At 41.7% G+C, this 10,852-nt stretch overlaps 1 long non-coding RNA gene across 8 annotated transcripts in view; it reads left to right on the top strand.

Moving 5' to 3' along the window:
• Nucleotides 1–1,822: 1,822 nt before the first annotated feature.
• The window catches only part of LOC147341568 (uncharacterized), an 80,883-nt gene continuing 71,853 nt past the window's right edge, over nucleotides 1,823–10,852 (top strand). For all 8 annotated transcript variants that reach the window (XR_015159137.1, XR_015159133.1, XR_015159135.1 and 5 more), the window contains exons 1-5: nucleotides 1,823–2,119; nucleotides 5,846–5,960; nucleotides 8,871–8,946; nucleotides 9,546–9,569; nucleotides 10,032–10,109. This is a non-coding gene — a long non-coding RNA (uncharacterized LOC147341568). The remainder of the gene's footprint in view (nucleotides 2,120–5,845; nucleotides 5,961–8,870; nucleotides 8,947–9,545; nucleotides 9,570–10,031; nucleotides 10,110–10,852) is intronic.

Genomic DNA, 10,852 nt, shown 5'->3' with positions numbered 1-10,852 from the left:
GGAAACAAACAGAGATCATTTTGTCGTTTTTGAGATTATACCCAAGTACTGCATTTTGGACTCTTTTGTTGACTATGAGGGCTACTCCATTTCTTCTAAGGGATTCTTGCTGACAGTAGTACATATAATGGTCATCTGAATCAAATTCGCCCATTCCAGTCCATTTTAGTTCACTAATTCCTAAAATGTCAAGGTCACTCTTGCCATCTTCTGTTTGACCACTTCCAATTTTCTTTGATTCCTGGACCCAACATTCCAGGTTCCTACGCAATATTGTTCTTTACAGCATTGGAGTTTATTTCTATCACCAGTCACAACCACAGCTGGGCGTTGTTTTCCCTTTGGTTCAGCCTGTTCATTCTTTCTGGAGCTATTTCTCCACTCTTCTCCAGTAGCATATTGGGTACCTACTGACCTGGGGAGTTCATCTTTCAGTGTCATATCTTTTTGCCTTTTCATACTGTTCATGGGGTTCTCAAGGCAAGAGTACTGAAGTGGTTTGCCATTCCCTTCTCCAGTGGACCACATTTTGTCAGAACTCTCCACCTGTGACCCATCCATCTTGGTTGACCCTACACGGCATGGCTCATAGTTTCATTGTGTTAGACAAGGCTGTGATCTATGTGATCAGTTTGGTTAGTTTTCTGTGACTGTGGTTTTCATTCTCTCTGCCCTCTGGTGTATAAGGCTAGGAGGCTTGTGGAAGCTTCCTGATGGGAGGAACTTCCTGGAAAGGTAATGTCAGTGAAGACAGTGGACTAACAAAGTCACATTTATGTAGTTAATTCCCTGGTGGTTCAGACGGTAAAGCATCTGCCTGCAATGTGGGAGACCTGGGTTCGATTCCTGGGTCGGGAAGATCCCCTGGAGAAGGAAATGGCAATCCACTCCAGCACTCTTGCCTGGAAAATCCCATAGACGGAGCAGCCTGATAGGCTACAGTCCATGGGGTCGCAAAGAGTAGGACACCACTGAGTGACTTCACTTTCACTTAGTTTCTTAGTGTCCAGGCTGAGTGTGGGGATGGACTGTTTTAATTCTCATACACAAAACATTTTACGAATAATTGACCTTAGGTATGCGTTTATTTTGTAGTGTCATGATCCTTCTGTTCCCCTGAACCCCGGGGAATGACACCTACTCTTCTTACTAGGTGTTTGCTAAGCCCTGAGATACTAATTAAATAGCTAGCTTTAACAGTTTGCTAAGCCGTTTAGGTGGATTATTTATTTAATTCTCACAAACACCTTGTGAAGTTGGCAATTCATTTTTTCAGAACATTGAAGTTGGCACTAATTCATTTTTTCAGAACATCAGGAAAACACAACTTCAACAAAGCTGCCTTATTCTATTCGTTTTGTTTTTTTTTTTTTTCCCCTGAAGGGATCCAGGTTCAAGATTATTTGGCCATTCTGTCCTCTTTGAGGAAGTGATGGAGGCAGCCTCCATCTGCTCCACTTTGGATCTGGGTCACCCCCCCCTTGGGATTCCTGGTGGCCCAGATGGTAAAGAATCCGCCTGCAGTGCGGCAGATCTGGGTTTGATCCCTGGGTTGGGAAGATCCCCTGGAGGAGGGCATGGCAACCCACTCCAGTATTCTAGCCATGGGGAGAATCCCCATAAAGAGAGGAGCCTGGCAGGCTACAGTCCATGGGGTGGCAAAGAGGTGGACACGACTGAGCAACTAAGCAACAGCAGCACCATCAGCTTCCTTCGACATCGCGGCTTCACCCTGGGGTCGGTGACCCCTCTCATTGCAGAGGTCCCCGCCTCGGATTTGGCTGCTCGGCAGACCGGAAGCCACCCCACCCCCTCCCGCGCATGCTCCGACCATCAGGTGCCCGCCGCGCCGGTTTTTCTGGTTTCCGGCTACCAGGGGGCGCTAGGACCCAATCGCACGTGCTGGGAGGGGCGGCGGCCAAGTGGTCCGGGAGCCGCGCGTTGGGGCATAGGGGACCGTGGCTTGGAGCCCGGGAGGGCTGCGAGCCTACTCAAGCTGCTTTTCTTCTTCCATCACCTTCTCCTTTCGCTGTGCACGGGCCACGCAGTGGAACTGCAGCGGTGAAAACGACTGAAGTTGGGGCGCTGTAACCTCCTGGCGACCCTGAGGAGCGGCAGCGTGAGTTTCCCGGGTACCAGGAGGCCCTGGGAGGAGACACCTCACCCTGACTTTGTGGCAGTTTTTGCCATCCTGTAACGCAAAGGAGGGACTTGGTCCCAACCTTTGCCTTAGATCGGAGAGGTGCCCTTCCATCCTCTTGCCCTTGGAGGGGTGTGCTCTCCTCTGGAGTATCCCAGGAGACGGGCCTGGGGGAGTGGAGTTTGTATCTTTCAGCTGTTCTGGCAGTACTTCCTAGCCCTGTAAGGATTAACCAAATTGCTAGAAAACCCCCAAAGAAAAATCATTAACATTCTCACAGATATGCTAGAATAGAACAATTCACCGTTTATGAATAGGGCTTGAGAGCTGCAAGAAATGAACTTGTTACCTGACTACAGTTTATTGCTTGGAGTAGGGGCCTAGGCACACTCACACTTAAACTGGCAGGCCACAGATTGTCCAGAGTACACACTGGGATCACCCAATCGGAAATGGATTCTACACCTCATCGTGCAGTTTTCAGAGATGCTGACTTTGCTGTTTCTGTCAGCACAACCCAAAGCCCCAGTCGACAAAAATGCATCCGAAATTTCATTCACCACAATTCTTACCAGGTCTTGCCATGGAGGACAAAAGTTAATTTAGATAAAAACGAAATAATGTAATAAATTAATGGTATAAGAGCCTTATATTTTGGATACCATTAAATTCACTCATTTTGAGTGTACACTTGTTTTTAGTAAACTTTAGTAATTGTCACCACAGTCCAGTTTTAAAGCATTTTTATCACCCCACTCCACCCCCTAAATTCACAAAAGACTATTTGTAGTTTATCTCTCCTCCCGCCTCTAGTCCTGAGCAGCCATGTAAACTGCCTTCTGTCTCTGTAGTTGCTTTTTCTGAACAGTTCATGTGAATGGAATCATACAATATGTAGTCTTTTGTGAATGACTTCTTTCACTTAACATAATGTTTTTCAGGTTCATCCATGTTGTAACATATATCAGTACATCATTGCTTTATATGGCTAAATAGTATTCCATGGTATGGATATAGCACATTTGCTACCCATCTATTGGCCGAAGGACATTTATTTCCACTTTTTGGTTATCATGAATAATCCTATTGTGAACACATATGATGACATATGTGTTCAGTTCTCTTGATTTCACTGATCTGCTCCGGTGCTGCCATATCACCCTTAGCAGACCCTTGTTTTAACACTTAACACACTGTCTCTCCTCTAGAGAGGGCAAGGACCATGTTCACTTGTTCCCTGGTCTAGGAGTGGTATTTCTGGATCATAAGGTAACTGCATGTTTAACTTCTTTAGGAATTTCCGGACTTTTCTAAAGTGGCTGCCATGTAATATTCCCACTGGTAAATGTATGAAGGTTCCAATTTCCCCACATCCTCACCAACACTTGTTTTGTCTTATTGTCAGTATCTCATTGTGGTGTTAATTTGACTAGACTGAGTGGTAGTTGGTTTAGCTAGTTTTACTTCACTTTAATGAATACCTGTTTTAATATTTTAATGAAGGAGCTGAAATGAATAACACATGGTCACTCTTTGCAAGGAGCTAATGTATAGTTCCTTCAGGGAGACAGGTAGAGAAACAGATAATTACAGTTACAGTGTGTTAAATGCTCTGAAGGAGTTGAGCACAGCTCCCCACGAGCTGTGGAGAGCAGAAGAAACCTAACATAGCCTGGGGAGAGGATGGCCGAAAGTATTAATTTTTTTAATTGAAATATAGTTGGTTTACAATATTGTGTTAGTTTCAGGTATACAACAAAGTGATTCAGTTCTATACATATGTTTTCAGATTCTTTTCCATTGTAGATATTGAATACATACAAGATATTGGATATAGTTCCCTGCATTGTACATAAGTCCTTGTTGTTTATCTATTTGATATATAGTAGTGTGTATCTGTTAATCCCAAGCTCAATCATAATGAAAAAAAGTGTAATTTTTCAATTCCATTTTTTTCATTAGTAGACCATATTACAAAACCATGTAATCAATTATTATTATATTTCGGGTTTCATCAATAAAAAATTATGGAAATTTGTTTTTTTATGTTGTTATATAAGTACCTACATAGTATTTTCAATTTTGCTTCTTGGCCCATATAGCCTAAAATATTTACTATCTGACCGTCACAGAAAAAGTTTGCCAACTCCTGGTTTAGTAGAATAAACAGACGTAGAAAGCAGTTGCCATGTACTTGTTGGGTGACCTTGGGAAGTCACTTTACTTCTCTGGCCTTGATTTTTATTATCTATAAAATAGAGATAAAGGGTGATGGGTGGATGAGATAAGCTCTAGAGTGAAAACCCGCCCATCCCCTAAATTTTTATAAATGATTTAGTTTTGCAAATATTTGAGATACTACTGTGTTCTAAGAACTGTTAGAGGTATTGAGGATACAGCAGGAAACAATGTTCTTGTCCTGAAGAAGGATACTGCTCTAAATGAAAGGAGATTTAGGTTGCAATGTGTGATCTGAGATTGGATCTTTAATTTGAATAAACTAGCTTTATAGGGAATTTTGGGGGAAAGTAGGCAAATATAAGTATGGATGGGTCTTAGATGAGATGAAAACTTTTTTTTAAGTGTTTTGACTATGCCTCATGGCACCCCACTCCAATACTCTTGCCTGGAGAATCCCATGGATGAAGGAGCCTGGTAGGCTTCAGTCCATGGGGTCGCTAAGAGTCAGACACAACTGAGCAACTTCACTTTCACTTTTCACTTTCATGCATTGGAGAAGGCAATGGCACCCCACTCCAGCATTCTTGCCTGGAAAATCCCATGGATGGAGGAGCCTGGAAGGCTGCAGTCCATGGGGTCGCTGAGGGTTGGACACGACTGAGCAACTTCACTTTCACTTTTCACTTTCATGCATTGGAGAAGGAAATGGCAACCCACTCCAGTGTTCTTGCCTGGAGAATCCCAGGGACGGATGAGCCTGGTGGGCTACTGTCCATGGGGTCGCATAGAGTCGGACACGACTGAAACAATTTAGCAGCAGCAGCAGCATGGCATGTGGGATCTTAGGTTCACTGCAGTGGAAGCTTCTTAACATGGAATGGTAGAGGTTGATAATTGAGAAAAAGCAGTTATAGAGTTACAAAGCATTGTGTGCATGTGTTATGTCATTTTGGTAGAAAATACATATATATATTATATATACTTAGAAAAAGATCTGAAAGGATATATACTTAGCCGTTAATAGTGACACTTTCTGGGTGATAGAAATAGACAGTTTGTTAATTTTAATTTAAATTTATTTGTTTTTAATTGGAGGATAATTGTTTACAATATTGTATTGGTTTCTGCCTTATAGCAATATGAATCAGCCACAGGTATACATATGTCCTCTCCCTCCCGAACCTCCCGCCCACCTCCCTCGCCATCCCACCCACTCAGCACCGGTTTGAGCTTCCTGCAACATACAGCAAATACCCACTGGCTATCTGTTTTACATATGTAATATATATGTTTCAATGCTACTCTCTCAATTCATCCCACCTTCTCCTTCCCCCACTGTGTCCACAAGTCTGTTCTTGTTTCTAAAATTTATATTTTCTAATTTTCCACAATGAACAAATATACATTGCTTTTGTAAAAATAAAAGATTCTTCCTAATTTAAAGCATAATCTGTCTTCATGGTGCTTACCTGCTAGTGCCCCTTTAAGTATTAATATTGCCAAATCTGTCATTTTTTTTCCTAGGGAAACACAAGTAAGAATGGAGGGTGCTCTTCTCCCCAGAAGCTAACAAAGGGTCAGTCTTTCTCTGTGAAATGGCTGTAGAATATAAACGGAGGCTCCTGGCATTTCCCTACTGGTAAGTAGAGCTTTCTTATACCCTGGGCTTTAAAATGGGGTGGGATTCTGTAGGATGGCTGGCATTAAAAAAGAAAGCCTAGCAAGGCCAAGGTTGACTATGTTCAGCTAAGCACCATGCCTAATCTGATAGTGGATACAGGTTTATCTCCTCCAGTGATGGACACATCAGGATACTGAAGCCAGATGTGATCAAGCATTTAAATCATGTAACTCCTACTCCTTTTATTCTAGGCCAGGGATCCATAGACCCTGACAGCTATTTTTGTAAATAAAGTCTTACTGCAACACTTTACATATTGTCTATCACTGCTTTTGCCTCGCCATGCTAGAGTTGAGTAGTTGTGACAGATGTAAGTATATGACCCACAAAATAAAAAAAATTACCATCTGGCCCTTTAAAAAAGAACAAGTTTATGGATCTCTGTTCTAGGCTCACAAGAAAACTGTCTTAGTAGGTGAGCCTGTGGGGGAGAGAATGCCCATTTTACAGTTAAATTAATAAATTGATGTTCTAATTTATAAACTTCATTCTCTTCTAAGCTTTATTAGCATGTGTCAGTATTCCCAGTTTCAGATGACTCTAGATTACTCTTTAGATTGGATTTCTTTTTTTTTCAAATTGAAATATAGTTGACATGAAATATTATGTTAGTTTCAGTTGTACTATATAGTGATTTGATATTTGCATGCCTTACAAAATGATTGCCCTGGTTAAGTCTAGGAACCATCTGTTCCCATACAGTTATTATGTGTTATGAACCATATTCCTTATTCTGTATATTACATTCATGTGGCTTACTTATTTTATAACTGGAGGTTTGCACCTCTTTATTCCCTTCATCTATTTTGCTCCCACCGCCCTCCTTCCCTCTGGTAGCTACCCATTTGTTTTCTGTATCTGTGAATCTGCTTTCATTTCGTTTGTTTTTTAAGATTCTATGTATGAGTGAGAGCTCACAGTATTTGTCTTTCTCTGTCTGACTTATTTCACTTAGCATAATATTCTCCAGGCTCATCCACATTGCTGCACATGGGAGAACTTTTATGGCTGAGTACGCTCCATCGTGTGTGTGTGTGTGTGTGTAGCACATCTACTTTAGCCATTCATGTATCAACGGACCCTTTAGCTTGCTTCCATACCTTTGCTTTTGTTTTAATAAATAGTGCTGCAGTGAAAATTGGGGTGCGTGTATCTTTTCCAATTAGTGTTTTTGTTTTCTTCATATCAATACTCAGAAGTCAATTCCTGGGCCATATGGCAGTTCTACTGGTAATTTTTTAGGTACATTCCACAAAATGCTTATTCATTACAAAGGGCAACCTAGTAACTTCACTGTGGAGAAACCTGGCAGACACCACCTTAACCAAATGATCAATTAAGATTAATAGTTATGGAACAAACTGATATCATATGCCTCTTGATAGGATGCACTGAAAAGGACACAGTGTCACATCTCTAGTGTTCTTGCCAAAACAAATCGTCTAAATTGAGTCATGAAGAACCATCAGAGAAACCCAAAATTGAAACAGCCAGTATTTTTCAAAAGTGTCATGGTAATGAAAGACCAAAAAACAAACAAACAAAAAGACTAGGGAACTATGCCAGGTTAAAGGAGCTGAAAGGGACAGGTGTGATCCTAGACCAGGAAAAGGACATTGTTGGGGCAATTGAAGGAAACTGAATACAGTCTATTGATTCGATAATTGTGTTGTATGAATGTTAATTTCTTGATCTATATTAATAGTATTATTTTATGATTATGGCAGATGTTAACATTTGGAGAATCTGGGTGAAAGATATGTGAGGATTCTTGGGGCTATTTTGCAGCTGTTTTTTGTTTTCTGTAGTTTCAAAATGAAAAGGTGAAAGTGACATGGGAGTCATTTACCACAGCCCCAAATAGCCATAGGTGATCTGACTGCAATCTGCAGTTTGGCTTATAGGGGAACCAGAGTATAAGTGGGGGATCAGTCAGGAGACAGTCGCAGTAGACCAGGAGAAAGATGATGATGGCTCAGACAAGGGGATGGCAGTGGAGATCGAGATGGGTGGATGGATTCAGGATACTTGTTGGCATCTCCACCAGAAGGACATTGAGTAGGAAGGAATAGAAGGGAGAACCATCTCCTCTGAAAAGCATGTTCTCTGGGCATTATCTTCAGATAAAATATAGAGCAGAAGAGACCCTGCATGTCCATATGGGTTCTTTTTGTTGTTGTTAGTTTTCTGGATTCTAAATTCTTGAGTATGGAAACTATATTTTATCTTTTTTTCCTCTATGGTTTTCAGTAGTGTTCCTCTCATCCAAGGGAAAACTAGGAAAGAAGCTTTCTTTGGTTCCCTCCTGTGTTTGCTTCTGCCAAGGACTTTTCTCTTGAGAATCCCTCTCTGCTCTTTTTTTAAACTTAGGACTATATCTTTTTTGTCAGTGATTTTATTTATTTATTTATGGGTGTGCTGGGTCTTAGTTGCTGCTTTTCTGTAGTTGCAGTGAGGTGCTGGCTACTCTAGTTGTGGTGCGGGGGCTTCTCATTGCGGTGGCTTCTCTTGTTGTGGACCTTGGGCTCTAGGGCACGCAGGCTTCACTAGTTGCGGCTCCTGGTCTCTAGAGCCCAGGCTCAGTACTTGTGGCGTACAGGCTTAGCTGGTCTATGGCATGTAGGGTCTTCCTGGACTAGGGATCGAGCCCGTGCCTCCTCCATTGGCAGGCGGAGTCTTTACCACCGAGCCACCAGGGAAACCCTCTCTCTGCTTTTATTATGAAAGGGTTTGAATTCTGTGTTCTCACTCAAATTGTGACCTTTACAGAGCCCCATTGGTTAGTTTGGGTTTCCCTGTGATGTGCCTTTCTCTACATTTAGGTCTTTACCTGGAATACACTCAATAAAATTTTATCTGTTTTGCAAGGCTCAGTTCAAGAACCACCCACTCTGAGTTGTCTTCCTGGATTTTCTCAGCCCAAAGTAATCCTTCTTTTTCTGAGGTAAGTCATAAATCTTGTTGTTGTTCAGTTGCTAAGTTGTGTCCAACTCTTTGTGACCCCATGGACTGCAGCATGCCAGGCCTCCCTGTTCATCACCATCTCTTGGAGTTTGCCCAAGTTCATGTCCATTGAATCGGTGATGCCATCCAACCATTTCATCCTCTGTCACCCCCTTCTCCTCCTGCCCTCAATCTTCCCCAGCATCAGGGTCTTTTCCAGTGAGTCAGCTCTTTATATCAGGTGGCCAAAGTATTAGAGCTTCAGCTTGAGCATGAGTCCTTCCAATGAATATTGAGGGTTGATTTCCTTTAGGATTGACTGAATTGATCTCCTTGCTGTCCAAGGGATTCTCATAGCTCTTAGTTTATTTGTTTTATTTAGACCCCATTCACTTTTTTACAGTCATACTCACTGCTTTGTGCTTATTTGGCTTTGTTTTGGGCCATGCCGCAGCATGTGGGATCTTAGTTCCCCTGCCAGGGAAGTCCCTGTACTTGTTCATATTCATGACTTATATCCTCTACCTGATTTTAAATTCCTTAAGGGAAGGTACTTAGGTTGTTCAACTTTAAATGAATAATTTTCTTTCTCATCATCAGGTACAAAAGAGGTTCAACAGTGAGGTAAGTTGATAAGTTCCCCAGTGTACTTGGAATCTAATCTTTAGTTTCTCTTGTTTCTAGTGAGGACTTTTCCTGTGAAAATACTAGAGTCATTTCCTTTGTCCCCAGCAATCTCCTTTGTAACTTAAAGCCTGTTTTCTATGATTTTCTTTGCCATGGTGTTGATGGAACTGCTTCCACCAGGGGGAGCTCCTTACTATATCTAGGTTAATTTCTTTTTCTTTAGAGGCAAAAGAAAGGAGACTTCATCAGGCAAAATATTGAAGCAATGGGAATACAAACAATAGGAAGTAGGAACTTGGGACTTGGGACTTGATTTGGTTCCAGCACCAGTTGGCCCAAATACCATTTCATTTGTCATATTGGGTCTCAGTATGATTCTGGCCCATGTGTAAAGATTTCCCTCTCCCCAGTCATTTATTTCATCTACAGATATATAATAATCATGTACTTTCTGTCAAGTATTGTAGATGCTGAGCTTCATCTGTGAGCAAAACCTACCAAGTCTCTGACCACATGGAATTCATGAGGTGGACGCAGGTGGGTAACAGATAATATGTAAGATAGATAGATACAATGTGTAGTATATTAGATGGCGATGAGTGCTAAAGGAGAAAGACAATGCAAGGTCTAATAGGCCATTGTAAGAACTTTGATTTTTACTATAAATGACATGGGAAGCATTGGGGAATTTTGAGTGGGAATGGTATGATCTGACACGTTTTAAAAGGATCACTATTGTTTTCTGTATAATACACTATATCTAAGAGAATAAGCTTGGGCCACACTGGTAACAGTGAAATTTGGGAGAACTTGTTGGATTTGGGGGTGCATCTTGAAGTTGGATTTGCTGACAGATTAGATGTGGGATGTGAAAGAGGAATCAAGGAAAACAGAGTCACCATGTTGCATAGCACCAATAGCATTGCCTAAAATGTGGCTGGTGCTCTCTGGAGTGACACAACACAGTGTTTCTGTTTGAGACAATGCCAAGGTTTTCATCCTGAGTAGCTGAAATGATGGAGTTAGCACTAACTGCAGTGGTAAAGACTGTGGGAAAAACAGGATAAAAGAAGTTAAATTGAGGATGTGTTGAATTTGAGACGCCAGTCAGACATCTAAGTGGGGTTGATGAGTGAGCTGTAGGGTACAGGAACATGGCACTCACAGGCGTGGTTAGGGCAGGAGGTAAATGTTATGAAGTCACAGATGTCCAGATAGTATTTCAAGCTCTGAGACGGATGAAATCTCCAGGAGTGAGGATAGTTAAGAGGAGGGGACCA

The sequence above is a fragment of the Bos grunniens genome, chromosome X (genome assembly GCF_055505025.1).
Source record: "Bos grunniens cultivar Pamir isolate PY7600 chromosome X, Bosgru_T2T1.0, whole genome shotgun sequence".
NCBI lineage: Eukaryota > Metazoa > Chordata > Mammalia > Artiodactyla > Bovidae > Bos > Bos grunniens.
The sequence above is the reverse complement of the archived record's forward strand: the minus strand, read 5'-3'. Positions and strand labels throughout refer to the sequence as shown.